We start from the raw sequence: 18,987 nt of genomic DNA on the forward strand, positions 1-18,987 counted from the left end.
CTGAAGTCGGACGCTTAACCCACTGCGCCACCCAGGCGCCCCGGTTGATAGATTTATTAAAAGCTACCCAGCAGACAGTGGAGGAGCTAGGATTCTGATGTAGGTGGTCTGGCTCTAGCATGCATGCTTTTAACCAGTATTCTCTAAGTATTACTTTCCCTGCCAGCCATGAGCCTTTCCCACATACACCTTGCTTCCTAGGAAGTGCTACATATAGTAATGAAGCCTACAGAGATGTCACTGTTCAGGATCTTGCAGAAGTACGTAGCGTCTTGCAGAAACCAGACTTCCTTTGCTTTTCCTGTTAGTCTCGATGAGCGTCTAAGTCCTGCTTCTCTGTGGATTCCAAAGTGCTCTTTGGAGACAGAGAAAATTGCCAAAACTCAGCACCTAAGTGTTGAGTTTCCACAAGAGTAACTTCTTTTTTAAGTTTAGTTATTTATTTTGAGAGAGGCAGAGACAGCAAGTGGGGGAGGAGCAAGGAGAAGGGAGCATCACAAGCTGGCTCTGTACTGTCAGAACAGAGCCCAACACAGGGCTCGAACCCACGAACCACGAGATCATGACCTAAGTTAAAACCAAGAGTCAGACGCTTATCCAACTGAGCCAGCCAGGCACCTCATGAGTAACATTTTGATAGCAGTAGCTCAGACTCTTTGAGGAGCAACTCACAATATTTATCATCCCCATTTTTATAGATGGAAAAAGGGACCCAAAAAGGCAAAATCACTTCTCCAGGTTTGAGTCGCAAATCTTCAGAGGTGACAGAAGTGTGGCCAGGAGATAAAGGAATCTCAACTTTCTTTCAAAGTCCTCTAAGTTTGGGGCTTATAGGATTCTTTTTGCTTCTTCAGCTTATATAATACCACCTGAGTATCTGACCTGACCTCTCCTTTTTTCCTGGGAGAGCTAATGCAGTCACAGCAACAGGTTCTCCTGTGGGCCCAGGTTGGTTGATTCATTTTAAAAACCGTCTTTTGTTGTGCTCTTTCCACTCAGGAAGGGCTCTCGCTTTTTCTCCTGTGTTTCCTCAGTCATGCTGCCTGCTTGCTGCTGAGAAAGGCCACGGAGTATTTTTATTCTGGTCATTCTCTCATTACCCTTGCATAAAGTAGCCACAGGCACAGTGTAAGGAGCATTTACAGTGCTTTGCAGTAGACTTGGCATTCATTCCTTTCTGTTTTTCCAAAATGCAGCGAAGAAACATCTCCTGATAGTCGGAGAGAATGGAAGCTGCTCACCCATGGGTCAAGTCCTGTTACAAAGAACGCTGCTGCGGCCGAACTACCACCTCTGTGTGATGAAAGGGCCTTTTGGCTAGAGCACCCACCTCTCAGAAAGCAACAGGACAACCATTTACAGCTTCCAGCTACCGTTTCATCTCCTTCCTTTCATCTTGATCACTTTCTGGAGCAGTATTGCATCTCAATATGTGCAATTCCCAGAGCCCCTTTCAGAATAGCTCTTACTCTCCCAAACTGCACGGCGCTCACAGAGCCCATCCCTGTCTACGAAGATTGCTGAAGCCTCCTTCAACCGTTAGATTCAAAGGCAGCTGCTTAGCCCCGCCACCGCTTCTGGTTCTGTGAGCCGCACCTTCATCCTGCCCTGGCCTGCACGCTCTCTGAGCACCTCACACAGTGCCTGGTATGTCATAGGAGCACACAGAGAAGTCGCCCACAGTGACATGGCCTCTGAGGAATGGTCTCAAACGGGCTGCCTGTTATTTCTCTGACAGCCCGTCTATACCTTCTCCTTCTCCCTTAAATACCTCTGGAGCTTTAGCCTGCATGTCTAAGCTCTCTGCCTATTTGTACTCTCTCTCTCTGTCTCTGGATTTATCGTCAATATCCTCTAGCTACAGTTCTCTCTCTCAACCTCTACAGTTCCTCATTTGAGCACCTCTGCTGCTCCTCATCCCCAACCCACACACACACACACACACACACAAGGAAATACACAGACTAAATACTCTTGCAGACTATGTCCACCCAAGGAGTTAAAAGTTTTCTTCCCTTCAGGAAGCAACCTTGTCCCCTTTTCTGATCACATAGTTCCCTCTTCTGTTGACAGATTATGTAAAACTGACTTACCGATTCTGAAGGACTTCGCCCTTCCAACCTCCTGGACCAATGGTCAGCAAATTGTTTTGTGAGGGACCGGATAGTAAATATTTTAGGCTTTGAGGGCTATAGTCTCTGTGGCAACAACCCAACTCTATGATGTGAAGGCAGCCATAGGCAATGAGTAAATGAATGAATGGGTGTGGCTGTGTTCCAATAAAACTTTATTTACGAAACAAAAAAAAGCCAGCAGGCAGGATTTTGTTTGTGGACCATGGTTTGTTAACCTCTGAACCAAACTGTGTGTTTTTTTTTACCCTGCAATCTTTGAACCAGTGAATGGGATTCCCAGAGTAATTTCTGTGATCAGGTCCAATCCAGACAGACTTCTGTGTTTTTTCCACAGCACTGTTATCCCTGAACTCTTCTGGAGTGTTTGCCCAGATACTTTAAAACTTCTCTCTCACCCTAGTTGAAACTCTCCACTGGGTTCTGCTTTCTACTGCTTTTTCAGATCTCTGTTGATTTAATCCTTTCCAGAGTTCTTGCCTTAAGCCAGTTTTTCTGTTTAACTTCCTTGGTTCTTTATACCCTTTCAGCCATAGCTATGTTGCCTTAAAGTCACATCTTTGGTTTTAGGAAGCCGGATACAGATTTGTTTGTTTTTTGCCTCTCTTGCTAATTTATATTAAAAAGACAGTTTGTAATACTGGGAAAAGCATTGGCATGGTAGGTAAAGCATGGAGTCTAGAAGATCCATTGGTTCAGCCTCAATCCTTTAGTTGTAGACAACAGAATTCACTCTAGGTTGTTTAACCTGAAATGGCTATGTTATAGGGTATTGGGAAATTTACATACTTTCCAGGCCTAGGAAACAAGTCTGCTTGCTATGCAGCCGGAAATAATGCAGCCAGCAGAAACATTCCAAAATCACAAGGGTCTTTAGAGAAGACTCCGCTACCAACTCTGCCTTCCACTCATCACTCCTGTGAATTGAACACATAGGCTCCTCCACCACTGCCCTCAAAGAATGAAAGGCTCTGCCCTGTGCTTGCCAGAGAACCCTGTCTCTCCACTTGATGCTCACATCCACCTTCCTTGTCTTGCATGGGTGTATCTACTTGTCAAACCCAGGTCATATATAGAACCAGAGCTATAAGAGGGTCTGGGAACTAGCTCTCTAGTCTCCATAGTACAGAAAGGTACAATGGAAGAGAGTAGAGTGGGTTAATGTAAATAACCATTTACTGGCCACAACCTTGGGTGATTTAGGTTTGAATTTTCCTGTAGGTAAAAATGGGGATAAAAGTACATTTCTTAAGTATTGGTCCAATTATTTTCAAAACACCTAAGACATAGTAAGCCTCAATTAATGGCCATTATAATAAACAGACAATAAATGAGTATTTGTAACTATGTAAGAATACCACGAGCATGTTAAAGAAAGTTTTCCTTACGCTTAGAAGCCTACAAAAATAATAAGAATGGAGCATGCATGTCACCGTTATAATTTGAGTGTTCTCACTTGCTGACATTCCATCCTTTGGTTGGTTCACACGAATGTCAAAATACTCTTAACTCATATATTCACTGACTCCAGTGCCTTCAGTTTAACTCCAACCTCTAATATATACCCACATCTTTTTATTCCTAAAACATGACTATAAAATGTGTATGTGACCACTGTAGAAAAAGTGAAAAGTACAGAGTATAAAGAAGGTAAAGATCACAGGTAATCAGTGTTCATTCATGATAAAATAAAAAGATATTCATGGGTAGCCAGTTGAGGTGTTCATGGCTTGATGCTAATGGAATTGAGGGTCAGGTCCAACAGAAATTCGAGTACAGGCCACTGTGGGTGGTATTTGGACCTATGTTATTGATTTGTTTCTCATTAACAGTTGAGGAGGCAACTGTAATTGTCACCCTCATTTTACAGTGGAAGAAACCATGACAGGAGGAGACCACTGTGTGGTTTCCTAGTTTGCATCTTGAAAAGCCAGGATTCAAGCTTGGGTATTCAGACTCCCCAAGTCCATATCTCTTTCCATTGTCCTGTACTTCCTCTTTTTTTATGAGTTGTGTCTCCCTGTGGTCGATCAGTCATGCACAGGGAGCAATTCCATTATGTTCCTACTGCTTATACTCTCACAGTGAGCCATTCTTATGCAATCTAAGATATAAAGAGTGAATTAGTATCACTCTGGCACTTTAGGACAACAATGTCTTGCCAAAGACTATGCCATTTAGTTACTCAAAAATAACTTTGAGATGTTGACAAAATGACAGCACAGCACAAAAGTCGTTTATTATAATCATGAAAGTGTGAATTTTGTTTTTTGACTACACGTGCTTAGCATATCCTAGCATCTCAGTTAAATATCTTTTGAATTCAATTCACATTTATAACAAAGTATGTGACCTGTGGGAAAACATGTTTCCAAATTGTTTACTAGTAATTGGCCTATCCTCAGGAGTTATTTCCTGATACGTTGATCAAATGGAAATAAAAGACAACAAAGGAGTATCACCTAATTTAAATTTTTGACTGTTTAAAAAATTTTTTTAAATGTTTATTTATTTTTGAGAGAGAGAGATACAGAGGAGGCAAGGAAGGGGCATGGAGAGAGGGAGACAGAATCCCAAGCAGGCTCCACACTGTCAGCACAGAGCCTGGTGCAGGGCTCAAACTCACAAACCATGAGATCGTGGCCTGAGCCGAAATCAAGATTCAGATGCTCAACCTACTGAGCCACTCAGGTGCCCCTGTGTTTTTTTAAATGTTTTAAAATGCATTCCCACATGATACTTGAGTTTATAAGTGGGTAAAGTAAAAATAAAAAGGACACCCTGGATATGTGCAAGATGCATCGATATGTCCCTTTTACATGTTCCTTGTAAGCTGAGCCCCGTCCTTTTCCTTTCCGTATTTAGTGACAGTACATTCAATAAGGTGTCTAAGCCCTGGTGTTAAACCTACACAAGTAGCTCACCATGTATAAATCTGTTCTCAATGGACTTAGTCTCACCAGAGTTAAAAACAAAAATGGAAAGAAGTCACCCTGTGTCGCTGGTTGATAGAGGACGGACCTGATTGATTTCTAGGGACATTGGGTCCCATACCAGGGCTGTGGGAAGCAGAGCTGATTCTCTAAGTGCATCATCAGTCCATGAGATCTGGCAGAGCTAAAAATAGCCTCTGTGTGCCTCAAGTCTAGTCTGTGTGCACTGAGGATGCGTCATCGTCAAGAGAAAATGGCGTGGCTGCCAGGGCAGCAGTTGGGATGCTCTACCATCAAGGCATCTCCTCTCCACTCTTGGTAGGACTGTTTGATTTCCTGTGCTGGATACTCACAGAGCTAGGATTTCTTCTGGAATGCCATATCATCTTAGTCTCTCTAAAGAAATTATTCTTATGAAAAGGCAACTCCTCCTTTAGGAAACTAAATGTCAGATATTTCAACATTTCTTTCTCTCTTGTCGTAGATACATTTATTGTTTTCTGTGAAATTTAATTACTTTGCTCCTTAGCTAGCTTTTTCCTCATTACATTTCATACAACTTAAAAAAAAAAAGGTCACTCAGGGCGCCTGGGTGGCTCAGTCTGTTGAGCGTCTGACTTCGGCTCAGGTCATGATCTCGAGGTTCACGAGTTTGAGCCCCGCGTCAGGCTCTGTGGCGACAGCTCGGAGCCTGGAGCCTGCTTCGATTCTGTGTCTCCCTTTCTTTCTGCTCCTCCCCCACTCACGCTCTGTCTCTGTCCCTCAAAAATATAAATAAACATAAAAATAATTTTTTAAAAAGGTCACTCACAAGACAGAGTGGAGGAGGCAAAAAGGTGTCAGTTTTCTCCTCTCTCACAATCACCTTCTAGTCAACAAGTGTCCTCAAATATGGCTTTACTTTCCACACGGTTGTAGAATTCCTCAGGTGGAAACTTTTCCAAGTTTGGGATCAGTTATCATGATCAGTTTTTTTTTTTAATTTTTTAAAATGTTTATTCATTTTTGAGGGAGGGAGGGAGAGAGGGAAGGAGGGAGAGAGAGACAGAGCGGGGCGGCGGGGGAGGGGCAGAGAGAGAGAGGGAGACACAGAACTTGAAGTAGGCTCCAGGCTCTGCACAGTCAGCATGGAGCCCAACATGGGGCTCAAACTCATGAACAGTGAGATCATGACCTGAGCCAAAGTTGGACACTTAACTGACTGAGCTACCCAGGTGCCCCTGTCAGGATCTATTTTAAGTACAAGCCAACAGGATCTTTTCTTCCTTGAAACGGTGCTTTACTTGTGTTGTTAATAAAATTAGGAAGTGTTTACAGTTGCCAAGTTCTTTAAATTTAGTTGGTGGTAAAAAATAGCAATTAAAGATGAAAACCCACTTAGTTCTTTAATTCTTGGGGGAAAAAACAAATTCCAAATGGGAGCTTAGTTGTTTCTCTAGGTTTAAACTCTGTCTTTAAAAACATGACACTTATAAGCTACTCCTAGCACCCTCATTTTCTTAGAGTAGGCAGGTGGGCATATTTGTTTTAATTCTAGAGCTGTGGTTCCCAGCCTTGGCTGCATGTTAGAGTCACTTGGGGCACTTTACCAGATGTTGGTCACACCATCATAGAGTCCCATTCAGTTGACTTGGGGTGTAGCCTTAGTGCTGGATTTATAAAGCTCCCTGGTGATTCTGTTGTGCCGCCCAAGTTAGGAACCACTGTTCTCGAGCATAGCACAGCACATCGGTTGGATTCTCAGTTTATAGCGATTTAAATGGACTCTTGCAAACTTATGTACAAAAGGAATTTGTTAAAACATAAAGGGAAGCTCACTGATTCAAAGGAAGAGCTATGTTACCAGGTCTCAGAGAGTACAGAAACCAGGACAACCATGGCAACGGAGGCAGCATGAGCTAATGGACAACCTCCTTAGGCACTGCTTGGATGAATCAGCTCCAGCCATTTTCTGTCCTTGAAGCTCTGCTTAAGGTTCTAATACCAGGGAGAGAAAGATGTGCTAAACTCTTAATCCCTATCCTTAGCCAGGATAGGATGGGATGGGGTAGTTCCCCATAGGAAAATTGATTTGCTCTTCTTGGAAGGTGGCACTGTAGTTTCTTGGCAGGCAACACCAACAGATGTCCCCACACCCTGAGACCATTTTGCTTTGGATGGGGAGGATGTAAGGAACATTCCTCTCAGAAGGCAGTTGGCTTAGAATCAGACTCCCTTGGTGTCTGCTAATTTGTGCATGTAGTTATTCATTCATTCAGAAAATGTTTATTGAATATCTATACTATGAAAGGCACTCTATGAACGTCAAGTTGGGGAAGTAGTTGATGCTTTTAGGGTGCTTACAATCTCATAAGGGTAAGAAACATGCAAATGTAAGCATGATATGCCAGGCATATCTCTAAGCATTACTCCATAGAGTAAGACCAGCATCAAACAACCGGTATTTGAGTGCCAGTAATTTGTTAGACCCTCGCCAGTGAAAATAAGATGAGGGACCATCAAATGTCCCTAGACAAGCTTGATTCTTTCACTGGTTACCCATGGCTGAAATTTCTCCTCTTCTGACTGAATCTTTTCCTATTGTTTCTCAGTCTCTTGAACTACTCAGAACTGCCTTCATTCTCCTTGCTTTAGGTGGATTTTCTGGATATAACCTCATGTCCGACTAACTCAAAATCCTTACCAACATTACTACTTTTTTCCTGAACTACTATTCTGACATACGTCCACCTTATTGCTTTGCTTTGTCAAACACAGTCCAAAAAGACAGGCTCTCTCCTTGACTTTGGGCATAGTCATTTTTTATTAAGCATGTTGAATATGCTAGATGGTGGGCAGAAAATATATTCTTAAAACTTCTGTCTGGCCTTTTAGGCTTATGTTCTAAACCCAGAAATGGTCAACTGACTATTATGTTAGACCTATAGTGTGTTTGGGTATATTTTTTCTAATTTCATATTCAAAGTATGGTATAAACCTGCCAGAGCTATCAATGCGGCAGTAATGACAACTAAGAAATCAGAATATATCTGATTTTTAATTAAAATACAAAATTAAAGGATCTAAGTAACAATAATAAAAACAATGACTGGGGCATCTGGGTGACTCCGTCAGTTGAACATCCAACTTCAGCTCAGGTCATGATCTCACGGTTCCTGAGTTCAAGCCTTGCATTGGGCTCACTGCTGTCAGCACAGATCCTGCTTTGGATCCTCTGTTCTCCTCTCTCTCTGTCCCTCCCCCACTCATGCATGTGCTCTCTTTCTCTCTCTCTCAAAAATAAATAAACATTAAAAAAATAATGGCTAATGTTTATTAAATGCACATTCTACCTAGTCCTTGGCATATAGTAAATGCCTCATAAATATTGGTTGTAGTTTTGTGTGGTTTTTGTTGTTGTTGCTGTTACTGTTATGTGGTCTGGCAGGCATTTTATTATATGCAAATACAAAGGTTAGTACTCTGTATTTCCAAACTTATTTAGTCCTTACAACAATCCTATGACATCAAGGTACTCTCATTAGCCACATTTTACAGATGAGGATATTGAGTTATATAGAGAGTAAGAACTTGCCCAAGGTCCCACAGTTAAACTAAGTGCCATAGTTGGGGACTAAACTCAGGTAGTGTGGCTCCATTTTTTTTTTTTTTTTGATCCTAAGATAGTTGTTGGTTATTTTTAATGATATAGTGCCTACGTATGGTTGCTTCATAAATGTTTGCAGAAAAAAAAAGAATGAATGAATGGTGAGTTCTATAGCTGGCTTTTTATAACATGCTCCCTACCGCTGTGTTTTGGAACACAAGAATTTAAATTTATTTTTCGTTTTAATTAAGACATAATCATGATGACAATTTATATTTAAAAAACTACTCTATGCAAAGATTATTACACTTTTTGTTTTTTTAGTTTTGATTTATTTATTATTTTTTCAGCTTTAATGAGATATAATTTCGATAAAACACTGTAAATGTGAGTAAGGTATATAACAGTTGACTTGATATGCTTACATAGTGCTAAATGATGACCACCATAGTTTTAGTAAAAACCTCCATCAGTCTTGTAATTACCATTTTTTTTGTGGTGAGAACATTTGAGATTTACTCTTTTAGCAACTTACAAGTATATACTAGACTACTACTAGCTATATCACCATATTGGATATTAAATCCCTAAAACTTGTTAATCTCATAACTGCCTATCTGTACCCTTTGACCAATATCTTCTTCATTTCCTCCATTCCCCTGCCTCTGGTAATTATCACTCTACTTTCTGTTTCTCTGAGTTCAGCTTTTTCTCAAGTATTTGGTTAATGTAGTTTCTTATGATTTGATTAGTTTGAATCACTGAGCTTTGCTTATCTTCAGAAGAATAATGATCTGTTTGGCCACTGTAGGTAGATAGGCCAGTGCTTTGGGAAAACGCAGCAATAACTAAGACAGGAGATGGGGCTGCTTCATTGTTGTTGTCTTTCTGATTCTTTTTCCTTTGCTTGCTTTTTCTCCAGGCTGGAGATGACTGTCCCTAAAGTTAATTCCTCAATTGTCCTTGCACTGTCAGATGCCTTTCTCTTCTGAAGGATTTCCTTAATCCACAGTGGTTCTTTAAGTGGCTGTCTTGATAACACCAAATGTTGTCTGGCAAGTGAATGACCTTACCTGACTATCCCCATATATTGTCAGAGGAGACTGTGAACTTTGTTTTGGCCTTAATTTTAGGAAACCGAATCCCAAGGCACATACAACAACATGAAGACCTGTCCTATTTCCTGGTCCTGCACTTTGTCTAGAGACTAGTAGAAATTATTGCTCTTTTTCATTTGTGTTGATTTACCTATTTTTGGAAGCGCTACTTATTTTTTTTTTAAGCCACAGAGAAAGAATGCCAGTAAACCAATGCCTGGGTGAATCACGGATTGAAAGTAATCCTGCTGGGGATGTTACAAAGATGCTGCTGTCTCTTTTAACCTAGGAGATGTTGAAGGCAACTATTTACTATATCTCTTTGTAAAGCTTTGCCCTCAGTTTCAGTTGCAATGTGGCAAAACAAATGTCTGTGATAAACACAGGGTTCTAGTCTGGGACAGCAAGAACCAGGTGCATTCCTGAGTGTGGTTTCTAAAAGATGGTTAGTCTTAGAGTCACAGTTAGCCTGGCTCCTGTGCTGGAGCAAGTGTGCAGGCAGAGCATGCAGCTGGGGCAGCCGGGATGGTGGCCATGGGTGGTGGTAGGTGAACCCATACCTGTTACTGCCTAAAATTAAAGAAAGAGAAACTCCCCAGGCATGTGGCTTCTCAAACAATCTGAGGCTAGGAGAGAGACTTCAGGCTCTGGTGAAGGTGAGTTGGAGGAAATGACCTCTGATCTAGGTCTCAAAAAAGTGGGAGTTGGCTCAGCAGAGTAGAGGAGAGCATTCCAGGGAGGGTTACCTGTGTAAAGATTTAAAAAGGGAGGAAGAAACTCAGTGGTTGATGTAACCATGTGTGGAGTAAGGTGGGAGAAGTAAATAAGGACCACATTACAAAGGCCTTCTTTCCCCAAAATGAAGGTTTCTTATTTATCCTGAAGGCTCTAGGAGGGAGATAGAAAAGTGACAGCATTGGATTTTCATTTTGAATCTTCATTCTCATGTGGAGGACAGGTTGGAGGTGGCTGGGAACTAGAGACAGGAAGACCAGCTTCGAAGAGGTAGCAGGATGAAGAGGAGGGGGTTGGTTGGATTTAGGAGATATTGTAGGACGTAAAAATCAATCGAACTTGGTGAGTTACCTTACTTGAGTGCAAGAGAATAAGGATTTCCCCAGGATGGGAGGCTGGGTGAATGGTGGCACTGGTTTTTAAGAGAAAGGCTACAGGAGGGGAAGCAGGTTTGGCAGAAAAGCATACACATACGTCTATCCCTAGAAGCTGACAAGATGTATCTACTGAGCTATTTTTTCAACTCCACCTTACCTCCTGTACATACGTAAGGTACTTCAGGTCTCCACCTTGGTTGCTGCAGTCCACCGGTCCCTGTTAAGATTGTCACTACTGATTCTCTCGTGAATCATTCCAAGACCATGGGAGCTTGAAAGCAGAGACATTTCCCATCTTAGAATGGCTTGAGATTCAGTCTCTTTCGGGCTTGAGCCTTAGAAACTGAGAGCCAAAACAGTGTTTCTGTGAACTGGCCTCTTGGAGAGTAGGCTGGTGGTACAGCTGCCAAACTATAGTCAAACCACTGGATCTAAATGGTCAGGGTCTTTGTCCTCTCAGCCCTGTCACACAGAACCCCCTCACAACATGGGACAGGCTCACTCATTCCTGCTTCTCTCTCCTCCTTCCCTCACAGATTTCCTGAAATAAGGGTACACATCCTGTGCTTTTGGCCACCCTTGGGCCCCTTATAGACCCCAAATTTTATCCTTTCCAAAATTTATCCTTCAGTTTGCAGAGTCTTTCACCAGGTTAATGAGGTGTCAGAAACGATTAACAGAAAATTCTGTGTTTCTTGCCTTAACCTGCAGAGTCCTTTCCAGCAGAGTATCTCCGAGGGTGCCCAGACGATGTTTCACGTGTGCTCACAGGGGTCCTCCTGGTTTCCTGTTTGACTGATCACCACAACTAGCCACCATTGCTGCTCTTGCTGGTGTCCTGCATTTTTTCTGGGAATACTGATGTCTGTACAGAGGGAACTCTAAGAACTCCTGATTCAGCGCTATGATGGTTAAGTGTAGGTCAGCTTTGCTAGGCTGTGGTGCCCAGTTGCTTGGTGAAACACTATTCTTTTTTTTTTTTTAATTTTTTTAATGTTTATTTATTTTTGGAGGAGAGAGAGACAGAGTGTGAGTGGGGGGCGGGGGCAGAGAGAGAGGGAGACACAGAATCCGAAGCAGGCTTCAGGCTCTGAGCTGTCAGCACAGAGCCCAACGCTGGGCTAGAACCCACAAACCGCTAGATCATGACCTGAACCGAAGTCAGACGCTCAACCGACTGAGCCACTCAGGCGCCCCTTTTTTAAAAAAAATTTTTTTTAATGTTCATTTATTTTTGAAGGAGAGAGAGACAGAGTGTGAGTGGGGGGCAGGGGCAGGGAGAGAGGGAGACACAGAATCTGAAGCAGGGTGAAACACTATTCTAAATGTAGCTGTGGAAGTATTTTGTAGATGTGATCAACATTTACAATCGGCGGACTTTCGGTAAGGTGGATTACCTTCATAATGTGGGAGGGCCTCATCCAATCAGTCGAAGGCCTGAAGAGCAAAAACAGGTTTCTTGGAGACAAACACATTCTGCCTCAAAACGATAACACTGAAATCCTGAGTTTCCTGACTTTCTACCTGCAGTCCTGCTCTGTGGATTTCAAACTTTGAAGCCTGTCACAATCACATGAGTCATTTCCTGAAACTGTCTATCATTCTATCTATCCCTTCCATTGGTTCTGTTTCTCTGTAGAACACAGACTGATACACATGTTTATGCCAAGGATACTCTCAGCTTTCTTAGTTGTTAAGGGTTCCAAAGAATTGTGGCTGTATCTGCAAGGAGAAGGCCTGTAGCTGTATGGAAGGCTGAGACCCCATCTGCCTTGTTTATCCATGTGTCCTCAGTCCCTAGCAGAGTACTTACACTTTGAGAGTTTGTTTTTATTTGGGGAGCTGTAATGAGATAGTACATGCAATGTAATTGGTACTAAATAAATATTTGAGGATTGGCACATTGAGACAGACCCTTCCTACTATCCCCTTTTCTGGTCGCTTTCCCTAGATCCAGCAACCCAGATGTAAATCAAGTAGTTCTAGTCCTGCCTACAACCAGCATGCTCAGATCAAGCCCAGGCACCACTTTAGGCTTTACTGAGGGAGTAGAGCTATGCAGTCCTTTCCTTCTCTGGCTGGAATTCATCCTCCACCTGCTGCCTTCCCACACATTGTGGTCATACCGAATCCAGCTCATCTGTCTCATTTTGCATTTCCATTATTTTTTCGCACTGATCTGTCTCCCCAGAAAGTATGGAGTCCTGATATACATATTTTTGCCTTCCTAGTACCTCAGATAGCATCTGGAGCTTCTTAGATGCTAAGATAATTTTTCATAAAGAAAGAATGGATGGAAGGAAGGAGAGAAAGTAACCTGAAAGGATGGGAAAAAGGAAAGAATGAAAGAGGGAAAGAAATACGGAGTTAATTAGAGACACAAATCCCCAGTTTTAAGACAACCTCTACTCTCTCTTGTAATTGCATTTGGTTCTGTCAGATTCTGTGGGTAACAAAGTTTCCCTCATCTGGCAAATGAAGTACTTTGAGAATCCTGCTAGTTTGAAAACTTTAGTGCTATACAGAAACTAGTACTTTTGTGGCTTGAGGGAATAGAAGCTAACTTCAGACCTGAGAATTCATCTCATTGAACCACAGAACCCTAAAATTATTTTTACACTCACAGTCTGGATCAGACACCTAATATTGTAATGGAAAGTAATCATATTGCATGATATATTTTGACTAATGAATGTGTGGGAAGCCCCCCACCCCGCCAGTGACTGCAATGCACATGGCTTTTAATATGGCTAAGTGGGACCGATGCTGATGTGCAGAAATCTCGTGTTAGAATTGTTGTATTTGCAGCCAGATCCTAGAGAGACTCAGACGGAAGAATCTACCACAATTAGAATGTCAAATCACACTTCCCTCTTCACATTGCATTTCTAAAAATAAGATAATGAAAATATGTATTTGTGTGGGAGAGGGCTTATTGTAGAAAGCTGCAAATAAGGCTCAAGAAAATGTGCTCAGAAACCCCATTCAGGAGGCAGCTTTCACTGCAGGGAGCTTCTGTGCCATGAAGAAAGCTGCATAATGTGCTCTGTGCACAAAAAGGTAGCAGCCAAGGATGCTGACTGTGTTTCTAAGCCTCTAGAATAAAAAGGCATGCAGACAACATTGTTTTACCAGTTAGGGCCAGTTTTTTCTTCTCCCTGTCATCTGACTTCAGGCATTCTTTGAGGGGTTGGTGAAAGACTTAATATGGTCTATTAAACCCTGCTACAGCTTTTAAACCTTTAAAATAGTTTATTATTGAAAACTTTGGTGGAATGTGATAGAAGGCATCTAAGGAGTCCAACGGATTTCTCCCATACTTTCTTTTTTTTCCAGGTTTCTATTGTACAGATAAAACTAAAAATAGGAAAAAGATTTAGGATCTTTACTAGTGGCAAGGGAAAGAATCAGCTGGTCTGTGATGATCAGTCCTGTAAGAGGGTCTTCCTCAACAATGAGGATTCTCTGAGTAATCTCTCTTCTGGAATGCATTAAGTCGAAGGAGAGGTTTGAAGGCACCTATCTTCTTAAGATTTAGTTTTCTGGGCACTTGGGTGGCTCAGTCAGTTAGGGGTCCAACTTCGGTTCAGGTCATGATCTCACAGTTTTTGGGTTCAAGCCGCACATTGAGCTCTCTGCTGTCAGTGCAGAGCCCTCTTGGGATCCTCTGTCTCCTCCTCTCTCTGCCCCCCCCCCAACTTGTGTGTGCATGTGCTCTCTCTCTCTCTCTCAAAAATAAATAAACATTTCAGGGCACCACGGTGGCTCAGTTGGTTAGCATCCGACTTCTGCTCAGGTCATGATCTCGTGGTTTGTGGGTTCGAGCACCCTGTTGGGCTCTGTGCTGACAGCTTAGAGCCTGGAGCCTGCTCAGATTCAGTGTCTCTCTCTTTCTCTGCCCTTCTCCTATTCACATTCTCTCTCTCTCTCTCTCTCTCTCTCTCTCCTCCTCCCCCCCCCCCCGTCAAAAATAAATAAACATTAAACAAAAAGATTTAGTTTTCATTTGGGGAGTTGTAATGAAATAGGATCATTTTCAGACCAGAAATAGACATTTGGACTCCCCTTTTCTAACTTTTCTAAGATTATGGATACTTCAGGAACATAAAAATTCTCTGACTTAAGTGAAAATGGAAGTGAAGAAACTATTCATTTGGATTCAAGTGGAGACAATATTACTATTTTTTTAATAGTTAAGCACTTACTAAGAGATAGTCATTGTGCTAGGAACTAGCTGTAAGTTGTTGAACTCCTTGCTGTTCTGGAGAATACTGACAGGCTTTTGAAGATGCAGGCTTTTCATTACTCTCTGCATTTCAGTGTTGCTATTTTAGATATTTTTCTCCTACCTGAAAAAAAAATCATTTTCGTAATTTTATTTTTTAGAAAAAAATCTTCATATTTTAGAAATATTACTTGCTGGGAATGTATTATTTATATTTTTGGAGTTTGCTTATCTTAAAATATCTTAATGTTCCTTTTATTTTTGAATATTGAAATCTTTGTTATTGTCTTCCAATACTTTAAAAGAAGTCATTCCATTGTCTTCTGGTTTTCATCATCTCTCATGAGAAGTTAGCAGATTATCCTACTGTTGCTCTGTTACAGATGAGTCTTTTCTCTCTGCCTAATTTTAGGATTTTTTTTTTCATTTTCTTTGGTTTTCAGAAGTTTGACATGAGATAGCTAGATATATTTTTTTTTGTATCAACTTCATTTAGAGTTCTGAGAATGCTAGGAACTGTGAGTATGGTCTTTTGTGAGTTTGGGAAATTTTCAGTGATTACTGGAATATTTTTCGTTTCTATTGTTCCCTTCCTTCTGGAATATCAAATGCATATATGCTATACTTGTTATACATATGTTTATGCTTTTTTATGAATTTTTTATTCTTTTTCTCTCTGTTCATCATTTTGGATATTTTTATGAATCTGTCTTCCAGTTCAATAATTTTGTCTTCTTCTGTATTAAATCCATTCAATAAATTATTAATTTCAGTAACTGTATTCTTGAGCTCTAGAATTTTCATTTGACTCTTTCTTATACATGTCATTTTTAAAAAATTCTCCTTCTTTCATTTATTTAAAACTTTTTTTCTTTGTTTTCTTGAAGTTATAACACATAGTTATCCTGAAGTGTTTTTTCCTGTTAGTTCTAATATCTGGATCTATATAAACATATTTCCATACCAGTTTTTCTTTGGGTTTTTAGACATACTGTTTAATATCTTGGCATGTCTACTAATTTTTTAATTAAATGCCAGTCCTTGTGTAGAAAAACATTGTGGTTGGCTTCCAGATGTTATCTTCCTCCAGCCAGAGGTTACCCTTTATTCTTCTAGGCCAATTTGGAGCTGATTCTTAATCCAAGTAAAAAGTGTCTTTGAATTTTGGTTTTAGTCTACTTCTGGTGCACCCCCACTCCCAAGGCCTAACCTTCATGAGAGTTTGAGGAGTTCACTGGGTCCCTCACCCAAGCAGGGCCTCAACTCTAATCCTTCCTTCTTAACAACTGAGATGCCTAAAAACTCAACTCTGCTTTTCATTTTATCTGCTTAGCTTCTAAGCCTCCTACCCTCATTTTAGAAATTGGCATATGTGTTAAGGTAAAAGATGACTGTGTATCAGGCTTTGTTCTCTATTCCTCCCTTGTCACCAATGACTTAAAATCTCAAATTTTGTCTCTCTAGCTTCACAAGACAGTAAAAAACTCTGCTTGTCTATCTGTCCCAAGCAGTGGCTTTCTGCGTGGGCACAGCTTAGATTTGCATGCTCTTACTGTGAATCCAGAATCATCAAAACAGTTGCACAATGTCAGTATGTCTTTTTCTAGTTCTGTCCTTTCCAGAATCTTGTACCCTTTAGCTCTGGTTGTGTCAGCAACTTGCAGATGCCTTTAAGAATTTTTTGTTTGTTTAGTTTTTAATTTTAAATGATAAGTTATTTCTGAGAATGTTGACCTTCTATCATGCTGGATTTTTTTTCAGGGAAGAACTGTTTGTATCAGGATCTGAGATGATTCAGATACCGTTTGAGGCACGGGGAGTACAATGGCAAATGGAGTTGATAAATTCTTGGGGTAGATTCTATTTTGTACAGGAATAGGGTCCTAGTAGGGGTTTAACTGCATACCCCTCAAAAAGATATGTTTAAATCCTAACTTGCAGTACCTCAGAATGTGACCTTATTTGGAAATAGGGTCATTGCAGGTATAATTAGTTACTGTGAGCTTATACTGGAGTAAGGTAGGTTCCTAACCCAGTATGACTGCCGTTCTTATAAGAAGACAGCCAAATGAAGACACAAGACCTAGAAGAATGCCATGTGACGATGGAGGCACAAATTGGAGTGATGCACGTACAAGTCAAGGAATGCCAAGGATTGACAGCCAACACCAGAAACTGGGAAGAGTCAAGGAAAGATTCTTCCCTATAGATATCAGAGAGTAGTGACCTGCTGACCCCTGGATTTTTATTTTATTTTATTTTATTTTATTTTATTTTATTTTATTTTATTTTATTTTATTTTATTGAGAGAGAGAGTGCAAACGGGGAGAGGGGCAGAGGAAGAGAGAAATGAGTCTTAAGCAGGTTCCATGCCCAGCACGGAACCTGATGTGGGGCTCGATTTCATGACTGTGAAATCATGACCTGAGCCAAAATCAAGAGTCAGACACTAATCAACAGCCACCCAGGCACCCCAACACCTGGATTTTTTACTTCTAGCCTCTAGAAGCTCTAGGAAACAAATATAGGTCTCTTGTCTTCAGAAGTCAGAGAAACTATTCTGAATAAGAGAGAATTAGGAATTTCTGCGAGATAGAGAAAGGAGGGCATGGCTGGGAGTTAGAGACACAGCAAGTTAGAAATAGTGGCTTCACACAATGCTTCATATTGTCAAGAATGTTTGTGACTTCTAAATCTTTGGTACATCCTAGAAATGGTGATCGATGCAACCAGAAAAGGGCTCAAGAGCAATGTCCAGGTAATTGAGAGCAACAAAACCAGGTTAACATAAATGAGTATCAGAGGGCAGAATAACCTTGGAACTTCTAGGCCCCTGGAATTCACAGAATTCTTAGGGAGAATTTTGAAATTCTTCAATGAGAGTGAGGAGGATTAATTTTAAGAAATTTTACCTTGAACCCAAGCATCATGGCATATGGGTTATTAATGCATTCATTTACTCAAAATTTGTAGCCATTTAGTTCCTTATTTGCTATATTCTTGAGTCGTGTTTTTAGAAGGTTGCTTTTGTCTTGTAGTTATTTTTTCAGGCACAGTCGCCAACTAGATGACTCAGGACAGGCTGGTTATACAGTGGTAATAAATTTACCCTGAAACCTCAGAGGTTTTAATAAAGATTTATTTATTTTTCATCTACTATCTAATGTGGATAGTGATGGGGGGTATTCTGCTCTATATGATCACTCATGGACTTAAGATGATGGAGACTCCACTGCCTGGGTCATCAACATTCACTATGGTGGGTGACTAGAGAACATAGAAAATTGTGTACCAGCTTCTAAAGTTTTTGGTGCTCAATTGACACAATTACTTTTGCTCATAGCCCGTTGACCAGAGCTAGTCATATGATTCACTTCACTGCAAGGCAAATGGGGAACAAATGAGAACACATAGAATATTTTCATAAATGATGATTGTCTCTGCCACTTCACCTTAGCCTGTTACTATCTCCATTGAACAGATGGGGACATTTGAAGCATAGAAAAGTTAGGTAATTTGCACAAGGTGACATAGCTAGTGAGCTTTCAGAGTCAGGACTCAAAGCCAGGCAATCTGCATTTGTAAGCACTGTGCTATTTATTATATGTAGAGGAAAGAATGGTCAGTTTGCTTTGAATTTTGGTCTTCCTAGTGCCCCTTCCCCTTTCTCCCAGAAAAAAAAAAAAAGGGATTTCTTTATCCTTCTGTTCCCTAAAGTAAGATATCAAGAACTGTTGAGTGAAATGTGTTTTTCAATCCTTTTTGGAAAATAAACAAAATAGGTTATTTTCCATGACATCTTTCTTAACGAGCTTAATCTCTTCAGGCTGCTGTATCAGAATACCATTGACTGGGTGGCTCTAACAACAAACATTTATTTCTCCCAGCTCTGGAAGGCTGGG

The 18,987-nt window shown here is 40.9% G+C and overlaps 2 long non-coding RNA genes across 3 annotated transcripts in view; one reads left to right on the forward strand and one right to left on the reverse strand.

Annotated features, from left to right (window-relative positions):
* Positions 1–2,445, reverse strand: part of LOC123386694 — a 58,380-nt gene extending 55,935 nt beyond the window's left edge. Inside the window, exon 1 of the long non-coding RNA XR_006600990.1 lies at positions 2,094–2,445. This is a non-coding gene — a long non-coding RNA (uncharacterized LOC123386694). The remainder of the gene's footprint in view (positions 1–2,093) is intronic.
* The window catches only part of LOC123386693, a 69,791-nt gene that overhangs the window by 26,685 nt on the left and 24,119 nt on the right, over positions 1–18,987 (forward strand). Inside the window, exon 3 of one of the 2 annotated variants that reach the window (XR_006600987.1) lies at positions 1,197–2,100. The exons of the other annotated variant lie outside the window; for it this stretch is intronic. This is a non-coding gene — a long non-coding RNA (uncharacterized LOC123386693). Of the gene's footprint in view, positions 1–1,196; positions 2,101–18,987 lie in introns of those variants that run through there. 2 annotated transcript variants of the gene reach the window in all.

This window comes from Felis catus, chromosome B4 (assembly GCF_018350175.1).
Source record: "Felis catus isolate Fca126 chromosome B4, F.catus_Fca126_mat1.0, whole genome shotgun sequence".
Classification (NCBI taxonomy): Eukaryota; Metazoa; Chordata; class Mammalia; order Carnivora; family Felidae; genus Felis; species Felis catus.